This window comes from Aedes aegypti, chromosome 3 (genome assembly GCF_002204515.2).
Source record: "Aedes aegypti strain LVP_AGWG chromosome 3, AaegL5.0 Primary Assembly, whole genome shotgun sequence".
NCBI lineage: Eukaryota > Metazoa > Arthropoda > Insecta > Diptera > Culicidae > Aedes > Aedes aegypti.
Genome location: NC_035109.1, coordinates 89478788 through 89494174, shown reverse-complemented (window position 1 = coordinate 89494174; position 15387 = coordinate 89478788). Strand labels below are relative to the sequence as shown.

Below are 15387 nucleotides of genomic sequence, written 5' to 3'. Positions count from 1 at the left end.
ATTTTAGGAATGTGGCTTATTTTTTAGACTCTCAGTCGCTCTTTGTCCTGCTTGATCAGGGATTAAATTCGGAGAGAATTGTGAATATCTCTCACTTATCGCTTTGTATCAATTATGATCCGCCACACATAAAGAGAGACTGTTTATCATTTTCTGCTACAGCTCTGATTAGATCGGGGGATACAGGGAATAATAAAATCCATTCAAACAAGCTCCAATCCTTAGGGGCAGTATTGCTATAGGATGTTCGGGAATTGCTTATCATGCCAGTAGAATAAAACACCTACTTCCATGGTAAACGAGAGAGAAAAACATGTTTTGTCATCGCTCTCTCTTTGGGGCTCTCGTTCGCTACTTTTATTTATCAAGCTTGTTGCAACTTGCGATACATTTCCGATCATGGACCGATACATGTCTTTCCCATAGAGAGCTCTTGCGATTCACGACAATAACATTCTGTAGGGTCCCAGATATTATCTTCAGCTTGGACTACTTTTCCAAAACTGAGCCATATAAACGACGATAAGTATACGTGCAACACCACCAATCAATTCAACCGGTCAATAGCATTACGATCTACGACGGATCTGAGCCCTCGGTTGCGGCTTATATGCACATTTATCAGACCGGGACCGGGGGGCCTATAACTTATACGACCGGGCACTCAATCTTTCACCTAATAGTGTTGTAGGGTTTGCGAAATATTCGATGGCGTTTTTAGCAGCAAGCAACCATCGTCCGGACCTCGACGAGAGAGCGTGTGGTGTCAGCGCGAGCACGAGCCGGTCCGAAAGCTCGATTATTACATACTTTGAGCAAGGCTACAGCAGCGCACAGTGGTTCGATCTAGAGCAAATATCGGCTAAAATCTCAAAATCTTATTTAAATGATTGTATTTTTGATTGACTTATACATTTGACATATTCAATCATTATGGACTTTTTCAAATTCCATGTAGTACGTCATGCTATTTAAAAAAAATGGTGTTGAATATGCCTCTTGTCCGCTCAAATAATTGTATAAATTTAAAATCCAATGAATCTGCTTCAAACCACAAAATTGTTAAAGAAGTCGAGATGAAATATTACTTTTAAGAGAAAATTACTTTGATGTTTTAAGGTTTTAGTCGCCTTCAAACCACTATACAGCATACCGCTATTCCTCCGCACATGCTGCTTTTGCTGTCGCGATCGCGAACACCGCAAACACACCAACGCGCAAAGATTTCGTAATTTTTGTTTTGGTTCAGGTTTCGCGCCGCTTTGAGGAGTCATCCGAGGTCGTTCGAGGCGAGTTGCTGCTGCTGCTGCTGGATGGAAGCTCGTTTACGTGCTTTGCGCCACCCAGCGGTTTTCTGTGCATTCGCCTTCTTGACCAAAGAACGTGGGCGCTGGCGAAGAACCGCGTTTCAGTACAATTTATGAAATACTCTGTCAAAAAAAAAAAAATGATAAGTTTGAGACACGTCTCGGCATTTGTTAACTCAGATTGGGTGATGTTGATGCTGCAAAACTTGGGAAATGTTTCGTTCAATTGATATTTCTTGAATTGAAACATCTACAGTCTCGGGCGAAAGTTTGGGGTCATCTAACAGAAAATACATAAACAATATAACGTTTTGAGGCTACACGTGAAGAAAAAAATGTCAAAATGTAGATAATGTTTAAAACAGATTCGAAAATCAGCTTTGATTTGCTTTCAAAAATTTGTCTCCAAATCGTATTAAAATTACTTACGTAGATTTGAAAAAGTAATCATGGTTTCTTATGGGTGTCCATCAATCCGGGAAAAGCGGAAAAACCCCGGGAAATACAAATGACCAAGAATATATGTATTGCAAACATAAGAATACCGATCTGTTTCAATTCCAAGCATTTTGGGTAAAACTAGATTTTTTTTGTAGGAGGTACACAGGCTGTCGTCAAATCGTACTTCTCACCATGACTAACTTTTGGCTGATTAGTAAAGTGATAGTTAACGATTAATATCCTTGAAACGTTTTTAAAAAGAGGCTTAGGAATTTCAGGCAGGGTTCTTGGTGAAATGTTTGTTAGATTCATGGCAAATTTTTTATTAAATTTTTGCTGGAATCCAGCCGACAATTGACCAGTTGAAAGTTCTTTTTGATGAAATACTGAATAGTGTATAAGTATATAATTAATAAGGCTTTTAGTTGATTATAGAAAAGTTCTTTGTCTGATTTTGCTAGAAATTACCTAGTAGATTCTTAGAGGTATTTCTGCTGGAAAATATTTACATGGATTCTCCTAGAAATTTTACAAGAGTTTCTCCAGAAATTCGTCCATTGGATCCTCCAGTATAATCTTTACTGGGATTCCTTCAGGAATTTCTCCAAAAATTTCTTCGGTAACTTTTCAAGCAATTATTCCAGGGATTGCTCCAGGAATTCCTTCAGAGTTTGTGCAAACATTTTCTCTTGATATTTCTATACTGCCCCTAACTGCAGATTTGTAACATTCGACAAAAGTAGGCATTGAGTAAATGGAACACCAAGTGTTTTTAGATCTTCTCTTTATAGTACTGGACGGATTCATGAAGTATTCCGTTCGTGGATTTCTGGGATGATGTCACTGCTTCTGGGTGAAGCCTAGTCTGAACTAGTTTGACTGGTCCTTGATCTATGACAAACTAGTTATAAGGATTCTGATGAGATTTAGTATGGACTTTTGCATATTTACAGCAAATTCCAGAAATTTCTTCTGCAATTCCTTCGAAGATTAATTCAGAGATTGTACTAGAAATTCCTCCAAGATAATTTGTATCGTAATCCCTACAGCGTTTTTTCCCGGAATTCCACTAGGGATTTCGACATAGATTCCTCCGACGATTCCTCAAGGAATTCCTCCATGGAAAACTTTTGATTATTACTAGATTCTTTAGACCTGTTCTGATCTGTGGTCAGGTGTTACACTAGGGATTCCTCCAAAGATTATTCCAGGTATTTCTGCTGGAAAATATTTACATGGATTCTCTTAGAGATTTTACAAGAGTTTCTCCAGAAATTCGTCCATTGGTTCCTCCAGTATAATCTTTACTGGGATTCCTTCAGGAATTTCTCCTTCCAGGGATTGCTCCAGGAATTCCTACAGAGTTTTCGCAAACATTTTCTCTTGATATTTCTATACTGCCCATAACTGCAGATTTGTAACATTTGACAAAAGTAGGCATTGAGTAAATGGAACACCAAGTGTACATTTTATGGCAGTATGGGAGGAAACTAAAATTTCTAAAAATTACCAGAAACTCAAAATTGCTTATTTGGGCTGATATTTTGTACAGCTCATATCGTATACTGGGTGAATTGTCAGAAAATAATTCTGATAGAAATTTCATTGCTATCACATTACGAGGTCCACTTATAATCACAATGTGATTGTTATGCGGTCATAATTACCAATGTGACAAAACAACTTGGTTTTTCTTCGAATTTTCTAGAACAATCTCACAGATTTCAGTAAGTTGATCGAAAGTATTTATCATTTGATACCTCTCCATGGTATTAACTCCATTTTGTCAAAAATGTCGAATGTGACTGTTTTGAAGTTATGGGCAGTATAGAGCTTCCTCCAGAAATCTCTTTCATCAGAAAAATATAAAAAAAAAATATTGGCTTTATCCAGGAATACATGATTTCTGTATAAATTCCTTCAAGCATACTTGCAAAAATTTCCCCAGGTAGACCTCTCGAGATGCCTAAAGGAATTATTTCGGATCTTCAGGGCGATTCCACCAGAAATATCTACAGAGGCTCCGACGAGGGTTCCTCTAAGGATCCTATAAGAAATAACTTCAAGAATTCTCCCAGGAATGATATCCAAGAAATGAATCACGCCATAGATATTTCCAAGTAATCCTCCAGGAATTCCCCAAGATTTTTTTCCAGAGATTAATTATTGGCCTCCGAAAATTCCTGTACAAATTCCTCTAATGTTTCCCTCATATATTCGTCCAAGGATATAATTAAAAATTACGCAAAGAGTGCCACCAGGAAATGCTTCCAGGAATTGCTCGAAGAACTGCTTTACTGAAGAAGTTCAAATAACCCTAGATAAATTCCAGGAGAAATCGCTGGAGCCATTCTTTTGAGCCGTCCCTGGAGGAACTTCTAAAAAGCCTCTAGATATCCCTGTATAAACCCCTCTAGAAAAAATATGGAGAAATCTCTGTAGTATTACATGAAGGAATCCTTAGAGCAATCTCTAGAAGAAACTCTGGAAGAATCCCTTAAGGAATCCTTGCCTAATTACTGGAAGATTCCTTGGAGAATCATTAGAAAAAACTCTTGGATGGATACCCGAGGAAATATCTGGAGAAATTCCTGAAGAAATCTCTGGAACAATTTTTAGAGGAACCCGTGTAGAGATTCTTCTGGAATAATTCTTGGAACATGGAGGAATTGCTAGAATCTCTGCAGGAATCCCTGTAGAGATTTTCTTTGAGGAGTCTCTGAAGAAATTCCTGTAGAAATTTCAAAAGGGTTACCTAGATTCTTCTTGGCATTGAGTCCCCACTGGGACAGAGCCTGCTTCTCAGCTTAGTGTTCTTATGAGCACTTCCGCAGTTATTAACTGAGAGCTTTCTTTGCCAAAGTTGCCAATTTCGCATTCGTGTGGCAGGTACGATGATACTCTATGCCCAGGGAAGTCAAGGAAATTTCCATTACGAAAAGATCCTGGACCGACTGGGAATCGAACCCAGACACTTTGAGCATGACTTTGCTTTGTAGCCGCGGACATTATCAGGTATCAGGTATCAGAAGGCCGGCTCCAAAGGCACGTTCCCCACCAGTTGGGAGATTTGTGCCACCGCGGACATTAACAACTCGGCTAAGGAAGGCCCTCAAGATTACCTGGGTAAATTGCTGAATGAATCAATGATGTGTTAATTGATGAAGAGATCTTTAAAGGGTCAGAGTAAATTGAAAATTATACGGAAGCAATCCCTGGCGAAATACCTGCAGAGATATTTCTGGAGAAATCCCTGGATAATTTCTGGAGGAATCCATAGAGAAATTCCTTAAGATATCGCTTGGTAATTATCTGGAGAAATTAATGAAAGGATTTTCCTAGATTCTAGGTAGAATTTTTCCTAATGTTATCCTAGGAGAACTTCTTATAATATTTTCTGATAAAATTCCTGTAGGATGGTTGAAGAATTTACCCTAGAGCGATCCTTGGAGGAATCCATGGAGCCTATGGAGCCATCCATAGGGATATCCCTGCATGTATCCTTGGATAAATCCATGGAGGAATTTCTGATTAAATATCTGGAGTAATCCTTGAAGAGTTTGTTCTAGTGTAACCCCTGGAGAAAGACTTACAGACATCTCTGCATGGATCCCTTTAGAGTTTTTCCTGGATGAATCCTTGAAGGAGTCTCGAAAGGGATCTCTGAAAGAATTTCAGGATATAGCTTGAAGAATTTCTGGAACATCTGGAAGAATTCTGGAGAAATCCTAGTAAAAATTTTACTTGAGGAATCTATGGAGGATTCACTGGCGTTCCTGCTTAAACTCTTGCCTAATTTCAAGAAAAGTCGCTGTAGAGATTTTCCTGCAGAAATTATTGCAACAATCCTTGGGGAATCCCTGCAGAAATTCCTGGAGGAATGTTTGAGGGTATTCCTGAAGCTCTATCAGAACTGGTCCCAAAAATCATAGAGAACAAAAGTTTTGATTCTTCCGGGAGGATCCACTGGGCATATCCCTAATAGAATCCCCGCAGAAATCGCTGTAGAGATTACTGCAGATTATCTCGGAGGAATTTCTAGTAAAATTCCGTAAGAAATCTTCGAATAAATTCTTGGAACAATCTAAGTAAGAGTCTCTGGAGAAATTTCTGAAGATAGTTCGGGAAAAATAATTGGAGCAATCATTGCAGATTTTCCTGAATAAACTTCTGGGGGATCTCCTGGAGCCATATTTGAACTGGTCCCAACATTACGTTTGCGGTCAAAAGTTCTTATTCGTCAAAATGTTCAGCGTTCCATTTTACGGTTCCATATTTTTAATATGAAGCTAAACGAACGAAAATTGGTTAAAAAAGGATTTAAGAGAGCGTTTTAAAGTCAGGGGACATTTTTTACCCTTCATGCATAATTGTAACTTTTTCTTGATACATTAGGAAGGTTAAAGAGGTTTCGATTTTGTCTGTTGTATAGTCAGAGAAATAGTATCATCACATTTATACACCAACATTTGAAAACACTCCATGTAACAAAAGTCATCATTTCCGTACGCCGCTTCCTCCTACGATTACAACATACAACAAACTTATGTTAAGACACTAAACTGTACGTTTTTTTCGCATATCTTCTCGTACTGGTAAATATTATATTTACCGTAAAAAATCGGATTAACCGTAAACTATTTCCTGTTTAGAGATGTTTTGTCTTCTTTATTTGTTAAGTGTATTCAATTCTATTCATTTGTTAATTTATACCATTTGCAAACATATAGATTGTTTTTCAACGATTACTTAAAAGGAACATAATGCAAATAGTCAGTTATATATGTTCATAGAAAAATCACATTGCATTCGGTTCAAACCAACAAATTCAATGAGCTGTAGTTTTTTCGAAAAAGATTAGAAAACTAGGGGAAGTCAAAGAAATTCGTTGTTCAAATTGAGTCGACACTCTGTAACTTAAAACACAAAAAATCTGCTGTAAAAATGTTTAAAGTAAGCCATAGACGATCGAAATTAGTCGAAAAGAGGAAGATATATTAATAAAAATGATTAACATGCATCGTTGGTGACCCCAAACTTTTGCACGATAGCTTGAATGACTGTTTTAATTGAGCTTTTCAATAGTTTTCAGATTTTTCTAATTTTGTAGATGCTTTTCAAAGAATATTGGATTACGGTTCTAATGCCGCATTGATTTAAAATTTGGTCAATCTACTGATGAGAAAATTAGTCATGTTTATCAGTACGGGAAGATGGGGTAAGAGCGCCCGCCACGGTAAGACAGACCACCTCTAGTTAGACATGAAAATGCCGTTTTCTTGAAAGTTCACAAAGAATCTTACTTGAACACCAGGTTTTAGTCATTCCGAAGTATTATGGGTAATATTTACATCAAATTTTTCATAACAAATATCAAAAAAAGAGTTTTTGCTCAACGATATTGAATTTGATAAGGATTCCGTAAGGAAATCGAAAACATGATTCAACACCAAGGTTACACAACATAGAATTCATGGACTTTTTCAAATCATAGTGAATTAATTTATTTTTCGCAAAATTGTGTTTGAAAATCGTGATGTTCGCTTTTAACCCGTCGCCAAACACAATCGTTATTTTATTCACTTTTTCAAGTCTCAAAAAATAAATATTTTTTGCTTTTTTATAAATACAACAACTGGGACAATTTTTTATCATGTCAAAAGCTTCAACAACGGCATGCTGCGTTGAAAAAGGATGTATGTGTTCTTGATTTTGACACATGAATATTTTTTTTTAGTCGCTCACTCCGTCTTCTCTTATAATTGTCAAAAAAATCGCAACCTTCAATAAAAGTCAACTAATTAAAATTTAAAAAAATATGTTTGTTAAAATGCCTACGAAGTAATATTAACACATTGCCTTTCGAATGAGTGTCAATTGCACATGTTATCGCAGAGATATGACCAAAACACTTTGGTATGTTTTTCAGGGGGAAACCCCAAACTTTTGCACGGGAGTGTACGTCGCGGTTTCTAGTAGTTGCATCTCTTGCACCACTTGAGTTTAAATGGCATGCCAACGAGAAGATTGGATAGGTCACGCAGCCCCGTCACTGACTGGTGTCCGAATAGCTAGCTGCAGGGTGTTGGCATTTCGACTTCTGCTCTCCATGTCCATAATTATTATGCATATATTTTGCACATTAGTCCACTGTGACCAATTCAGGTTGAACAACTGTGAGTTTAGGCTAAGCATCCAAACAAATGGTAGCTTGTTTCGTCATGTGAATTGCTAATTTACATGGTTCCCAACTTGAAAAAATACAATTGAGTGCGAGTGGAGAAAATTGATCCTAATGAATTGGGGAACCGTTTAAAAGCCAAGGCACAATCATTGTTGGATAATTGCCTCCATATGCTGCGTATGCATATGACCATCTCAGTGTGCCAATGGAAATATGAAGCGAAACACCTGAGCAAGTGAAGTGAGATCATGCTCCCATGATTAAGTTGTTTGACTTGAATCTCACCTGTCGGCTGTCTTATTATGATAAACGGTGTCGCACACATCGAGCAGCAAGAGGCAAGTTATGTTGCAATAGAATGAACATCGATATCGTGGTCGGTGTCGGGAGATAGTCTTGCACCTTTGAGCATGGTTTTCTGTTCAAGTTTTCTTAATCTGTGATGCCTGTATAATGTGCCTGCGTTCAATGGCACTTCTGATGTTATTTCATAACTGCAATGAGTTGACTAGCTACAAGCTGCTGAAATCAGTCAAATACCACTGAGTCGGTTTATTAATTGAGATATATTTAAGAAGTGGTGAGCGTCTACTCACGTTTTAAAAGAACAATAAAATGATAAAATCTAGACTAACGTGTCTCAAAAACTTTACCACTAAATAGCTAGAGCTAACACCGTTCTATATGTCTGTGCGGTGAATTTACAGCAATAAGTCGAATTATGTCTGGGGGTTCAAAATAATTTTAGCGCCTGTTTAACGCGTTAGTCTAGAAATAGTCCTTGCTATCGCCATCATAGTTTACAATCTAAAAGACTCTCTTGAACCACGTTAATTCTTAACTATTTTCGCCCCTGTTTTGAGAGTTTGAATTTATCCAGGTGTTATACAACGATTTCTAAACCTTGCTCATTAATCAATCAAACTAGAATAATTTCGAAAGCACCCAGCTCCTATAGCCACTTTCAATATCTTGATTATTTGTAAGAACAGTCGTGCCCGCAGTAGCTACTGCTAAGCGAGCGCCAACCGAGCAACCACATGCGGAGTGCATTGCTCAATCCTGCAGCTTGCTGCATCAAGGTATGGGTTTCATTCATTCAACAACCTTGTCCCGCAAAAAGCAGCAATACAAACGTGTGCGACCAAAACACGACGAAGGTGATTCCAATCAGCATCATGTGCTCTCTGTGCTCAGCTGCTGCTGCTGCTTTTGCTGGTGGTCGCTCGGTCAAATGTGCTACTAGGGTATAGAAGCTTAAAAGCACACCACCAAACACCCCATCAGTCCAGCCGAGGCGAGAATGAGAGAGAACCGTTTTGAAGCGGTGCTTCGGGGTAACCTAAAGCGGCGCTTTGCTTGAACTCCGTGGCGTGCCCATATCGATGCTCTCTTGTGAGCTACACCACGTTGTTGTCGCATATAGATAGCTGTAGCCGAAGGTATACCTAACAACACAAACTCAATATGCTTCTACCACACCAACCAGCACGCTGTGGGCCAGAAATAAAAATTCGCAACGAATGAGCGTAAACTTCTTTTTTGTAAAATTAATTATACGATGACGAATTTCGCATTACACTACGGATCATTTTTTTTTTGCCTCAAGCCCTAAAATATCCTCATTTACCTTATGTACGATTGCAAATGAATTGCCATATAAGCTAGTAAACTTGCATGCAAGTTTAATGAAACAGTCGAATTTTGCATTCTTAACAGTCAATATCTCGAAAACTAGACGTGCTATGACATTTTTGAAAACGACAATGGATTCAGCAACCCTTAATTCAGTAAATAGCGGTATTTTTGTGCTTGAGACAAAAACGTGTTCTGTCGTGTTATTTGACGATTTCAGTCAACTTTTATGCAAGCTTAACAGCCATATAAGCGGCTTTATTTACTATATTTACCACAGAACTTAAGCTTTAATGTGTTCACGAATACTTATCAACAAAGTTCACAATACTTTCGATGCACAAGAATTGTTTTTTGATATGTTCCACAACTGTGGTGACACAATATGAAGTGAGGGCAGGGATGGGAAATGTACTGTAGCAAACATTTACCACCTCGACATTCACATTTTTCTACACGACCATCAAAATCCAAAGCAAACCATGACCGTTCAAAACAAAAAAATGTCACGGCTCTTGAAAACTGTAATCTTCTTCTTCCCAACGTTTTTTCTAACCCGAATGCGAAATGACTCGACCACAGTGGTGACACGATTTTCCCGGTTTTCGGGGTTTTGCATTTTTGCTCGATGAAGGCAGCGTGAAATTGAACTTGTTTATATGTATCGCAACGGAATGATTGTGCTCTTGCTATTAGCGCTAATAGATTTCAATTAGTTGAAAACACAAGCGAAATATTAGCGATTGAATGATTTAACATTTTTTTCAATCATTCACCTCGAGATGGCTGCCCGAAAACGATCACAATGGAGAGACAAAAACAGTCAAGCAGTGTGTGAGCTGTTGGCAGCCCAACGCATGATGGTATTGATGCTGCTGCTGCTTTGTGTTTTGGTTGACTATCAGAATCGATGAACTGTGGTGAATAGTGGTCACAGTTCCCAAGCCTGAGTGAGGGAACAAGAACTTGAGAGTCAATAATCAATTCGTTTATTCAGTTTAAGTGCGTGATTAGAAATAAGAGGGACTGAGCAGGGTTGGGAAAAATCTTTAAATTTACTTTACAGTAGCCAAGCAAAGCAAATCACAATCAGCGAAGCCAGTGAAACTCATGCTCATCGCTGCTGTAAGCAAAAAGTCTTGAAAATAGCAAAATACCCGTTGCTAAGGACAACCCAAAATTACTGTAGAAAAATGTTCTATTACTTGTTTTTAATTATGAATCGTGGTTTACGGCCAACCAGCCGAGCGGAAGTTTAACAACTACGAAAAGCTAAACATTACATATAATTTGCAATTGGATTAGATGGACAAATTGATGTGAAGATTTGCGAAAAAGTTACACGTCTTCTCAGTGAGAATCGAACTCACGACTCCCCGATCTCTAGTTGGGGCGCGTTACCACTACGCCATGAGAGGACTCATGAACGCAGAAGTTAATCTGAATTAGATGCCCATCCAAACACAACGCTTTCTATATATATCCAATGCCTAGCCCGAGAGCGCATTGTTTTTTAGGTATACGAATTCAGGTTAACTTCTGCGTTCATGAGTCTTCTCATGGCGTAGTGGTAACGCGCCCCAACTAGAGATCGGGGAGTCGTGAGTTCGATTCTCACTGAGAAGACGTGTAACGTGTAACGCCATGGATATTCAGAACTAGAGAGTTCAAATCCGTCGAAAAATACTGATAGAGGTGATTGATCTGGATGTGGAATATTTGCAGGAACACGTTCCAATCCACTCTACGTTTGGTTAGCCTCCTCCCAGTTCCACGTGTTGTACTTGCGATTATTCCGTATCTCCTGCTGCAAACTGCCGTTTTGCAGCTCCATGGTTCTTATTGAAAGCTGCATTTTGCTTTTTTGCTTTATCAAAGGATGTTGATGGAGCTTCTATTGGCGGTTTCAGCAAACAGTTTCAGAAAACAGTTCGAATTAGCCTCTGAATTATCATTTCGGCAGGAGCTTTTCCACCTAAATCACTTGATAAAGTGGTGCGATATACTTGGAGAAAAACTTGCAATGCTTCTCCCAAAGTCTCTCATCCCTAACGATTTTTTCGTAAGCTTCGCTTTAGGGTATCCACAAATTACTCTGCCAGTCCATTTGATTGAGGATGGTAAGGAGCTGTACGAATGTGGTTGATGCCGAGGTTCTGACAGAGTGTCCGAAATTAATGGCTGGTAAATTGAGTTCCGTAGTCGGATACGAGAGTTTCCAGAACACCGAATTTAGAAAACATCATTGTCGTTTTGGCCATTTTGTATACAGATCGACAACCACGAGAAAACATATACCGTTAACAGGGCCCGCATAATCCAGATGAATGCGTGACCATGGAACTGGCCACGATTCGAGTGTCGTTTTGGTTGGACTTTTTCTTGCGGTAGAACAGGGTGAACATTGCTTGACAAAATCTTCTATGTATATTCTTCTGCTTTTGATTCCTGGCCAATATATGAAACTACGAGCGATTGCCTTCAATCGGACTATACCTGGATGACCACGGTGACTCTGCTTCACGTCTGCCGTCGAAACTTGTCGGCTACCAACGAACCACTCTGTCGTAGAACATCTGGCAGTCATTGACTAGACAAAGCGATTCACGCCTGGGAAGGGCTTCTGGGTCGGCGATTGAAGGTTGATTGTTTGACAATCTTTCGCGTATGTACTTCGTAATCAACTGCTACGTTTCGCTTGACCTGATAGCTTTCTGGTACATTGTCCACAGTCTCCGTCAGAATGCGTGTCATGTCTTCTTCGAGAGTAACTGCAGCAAATACATAGTCCTCTTCTTGGTAGAATACTCACTTCTCCAGCGTGATGTGGAATCCGTTTTCTTGCAAACGACTGAGTAGCTTGTTAAGTCAAGCGTTTTGTGATTTTAGTTTTTTTTTTCGAAAACGATTAAATCATTGATGAACGAATAGTGATAGTGAGGAGCTTCTTGGAGTCATCGTATACATCGAGTTGTAGATAGGGCAGATAGGCATTCGACAAGTCGATGATGCTGAACAAATTTCCTCCGGCGTTGGCAGAAGATAGTGATTGGCTTCCTTGGAATTCTCCCATCAGACCTAATGGCTCGCCGGACATATTGACAGCTTCTATTGAGGGTAGCTTTTCTTCTGGATTTTTCAGCAATTTCCATGTTGATTAGGAAACCACTGTGATGTCACTAGCGGAATCCAACTGAAGTGGAACTGCAACTCCGTTGATTGATGCCGTCACAAGATTTCCTCTTCATGCTTTGATTCGTGATTTTATTCACAATGACTACGTCTCCAATTTGTGTGGCTGATCTGTTCTTCTTCTTCTTTCCCTTGTAACTTTTGTCTTGATGTCTGAAGGTTTCTCAATACAGCCGCAGTACCCCTTTTTATGTCCACTTCGATTGTATGTAGAAAACGGACAGTCATGAACAAAATGCATTTATCCGTATTGCCAATAGAGTGTACAAGTTTCGATTCCGTCTTCTTGAAACTCTTCGATGAGCGTCTGGAGTGTTACCGGGAGTTCCGCCGTTTCGACTTCGACGCTTTCAGGGAAGATTCAAATATGGCGTCCATCGTCTTTCGGTATTTTTAGACCCCCCCCCCCCAACCCCTCTTTGTCACGGTTTTTCTAATACCTAACACATGCACTGTCACACTTTCATATACCCCCCCTCCCCTCAATGATGGACGTCATTTTTGGATGATCCCTCAGACTGTCTAGCTAGTTTTTACATTTTTTCCTTATTAAATAATATTTATTGTTGTTGTTAAAAAAGCTACACTTAATATTACTTTTCTAAAGTTCAAAACTCCAAAAAATATTCTTAAATAAATTCAAAATACATCCTAAAAACACTATTTTTATGTATGCAGTCAACTCTTCATAACTCGAAATTGAGGGGACCAAAGAGTTAGGGAGGTATCAAGTAATGGAACACAAAACCAGTACAGATGTGATCCAAGGTACCATTGAGGTAGCCATAACAACCAACTTTTACTATGGTTCTCCAACTTGATATCGAGATACTGAATATCGAGTAAGAGAGAGCTGACTGTATTTGAGTTTGCATTAGTTTAAGGTTGATTCGTGTTCAGTACCTAGATTGTTTTCGTGAAATTTCGAATTCTGGCCCATAGTGTGCAGCAGCACCAAGAGCACCAACGAAACTACGACGGCGATGAGCCCCGTGTTCGCGCCCATCGAGAGTCTAGTACCAGCGTAGAGCAGCTAGCAGTAGCCGTCCGTCAGAATATATTTACGCGACCACGACGGAGCTGAACCCCGATGCATTCATTGTAGGGTGGCGGGGGTTGGATTCGATCGGCGGCGAATTGTTGTTGTCGTTTTTTGTGGATTGCTTCTAGCCACTTAGGTTGCGTTAGTTAGCAAGTGCTTGTCTGTCGGTTCGGTTCCAAAAAAGGGTTCTGTTCAAGCGTATATAGATTTCTGTGTTCGCGAAGTTGTTCATTGTGGGTATCGAGGAGTTTTGCTGGTAGAGTATTCTACCGTTGTAGTAGTGTATCGTTCTTTTGAGTAGCACTCTGAACTGAACTACACTCGTCGAAGTAATGAATTCGTGAATCAGATCGGTTCTGTCCTTTGAAGTGTTCTGCTCGCGAGCGACCGAGTGTGTTTTTTTCGAATTGTCGATTTATTTTGTCGAGTGATTCTGTTCTAATCCAATCGTTTTGTGTTCCACATTGATCTTTGTTCTAGCTGCACGTGCAAAGTCGTGATTCACAGCGGTCGTGACGTGATTGTCCGGAAATTGGTGAAAAGTATATTCTTAAAGGTAGATAAAGCAATGAGGTTGAATATACGTACAAAGGAGAAAAAAGGTCCATCGTGCAATCCTTGTGTTAGTGAAAAGAACATTCGCTTTTGCGCGTTAGATTTGTGTACATCCAAGTGGCGTTGTATTTTTAGATTATTACTTCACTTGTGGTAGAATCTTGTTTCAGCTGTATAAGTTTCAGGTTCAATCATCTGATAGATTGCGTAGTGATCAATGAAAGCTTCTACATTACTTGTGTTCCTAATCTTCATTGACAAAAATCTTATGCTAAAAAAGTTTCCAGTGCTTAGTTTAAATTGAATAAATAAAACACCGGCAGCGGAAGAACCACCAGTCAGTGCTTAAGAAAGAGATAATCGCTTCGCAGAGGCTTTTCCCTTTCATGAAAGGGAAACCAATTCAAAACAAACCACCGGCAAATTAATACATATTGTGAGTGGCGGCGTCGGCTATTGTTGTTTGGTTTGGTTTTGTTGGTGCGTCGTGATTGTTTTCAAATGTGAAGAGAAGAATTTGAGGAACGGGAAAATAAGGTGCAAAACCATTTTCTGAGGCAACGCACACCGGACCGGACCGGAATACATACATACTTAAATACACAGTACCCACCACGGTGTACTATATTTAAGAAGGTGATATATTCCGAAAACTGACAGCTACTTGACGACGTCATTCCTATCCACCTCGAACAAATTTTCAAAAAAATTGATCTAGTGGTCCGGATGGTATATGGTACGATAGGAGTGACGTCACATGTTTTCAACCAAACTTGATGTTTACATCAGTGAAGAGCCTGCCTTGTTAATTTTTTATGCCGTGGTACCCACGAAGTGCACATCGGCATAATTTGTTGCTCTTTCAGCGAAGGCGTTTAGTTGCGGTAGCTCCTGTCGACGGGTGCTGTAATCGCGGTAGCAGACGTGAAGAGGAAGCCCCGAGTGTGGCTAAGGTAAACTAGTAGTGTTATCTAAACAAACTGTATTTGGCTCTAGAACAGTCGTCTACCTCAATGCTTTTTAAAACATGG

General features: G+C 39.4%; 1 protein-coding gene and 1 non-coding gene across 2 annotated transcripts in view; both read left to right on the top strand.

Moving 5' to 3' along the window:
* The window catches only part of LOC5566156 (uncharacterized serine-rich protein C215.13), a 141326-nt gene that overhangs the window by 48520 nt on the left and 77419 nt on the right, over window positions 1-15387 (top strand). The gene's annotated exons all lie outside the window — the stretch shown is intronic.
* On the top strand, window positions 11121-11193 carry Trnas-aga. Its single transcript has one exon. It is a non-coding gene; the product is annotated as a tRNA-Ser (tRNA).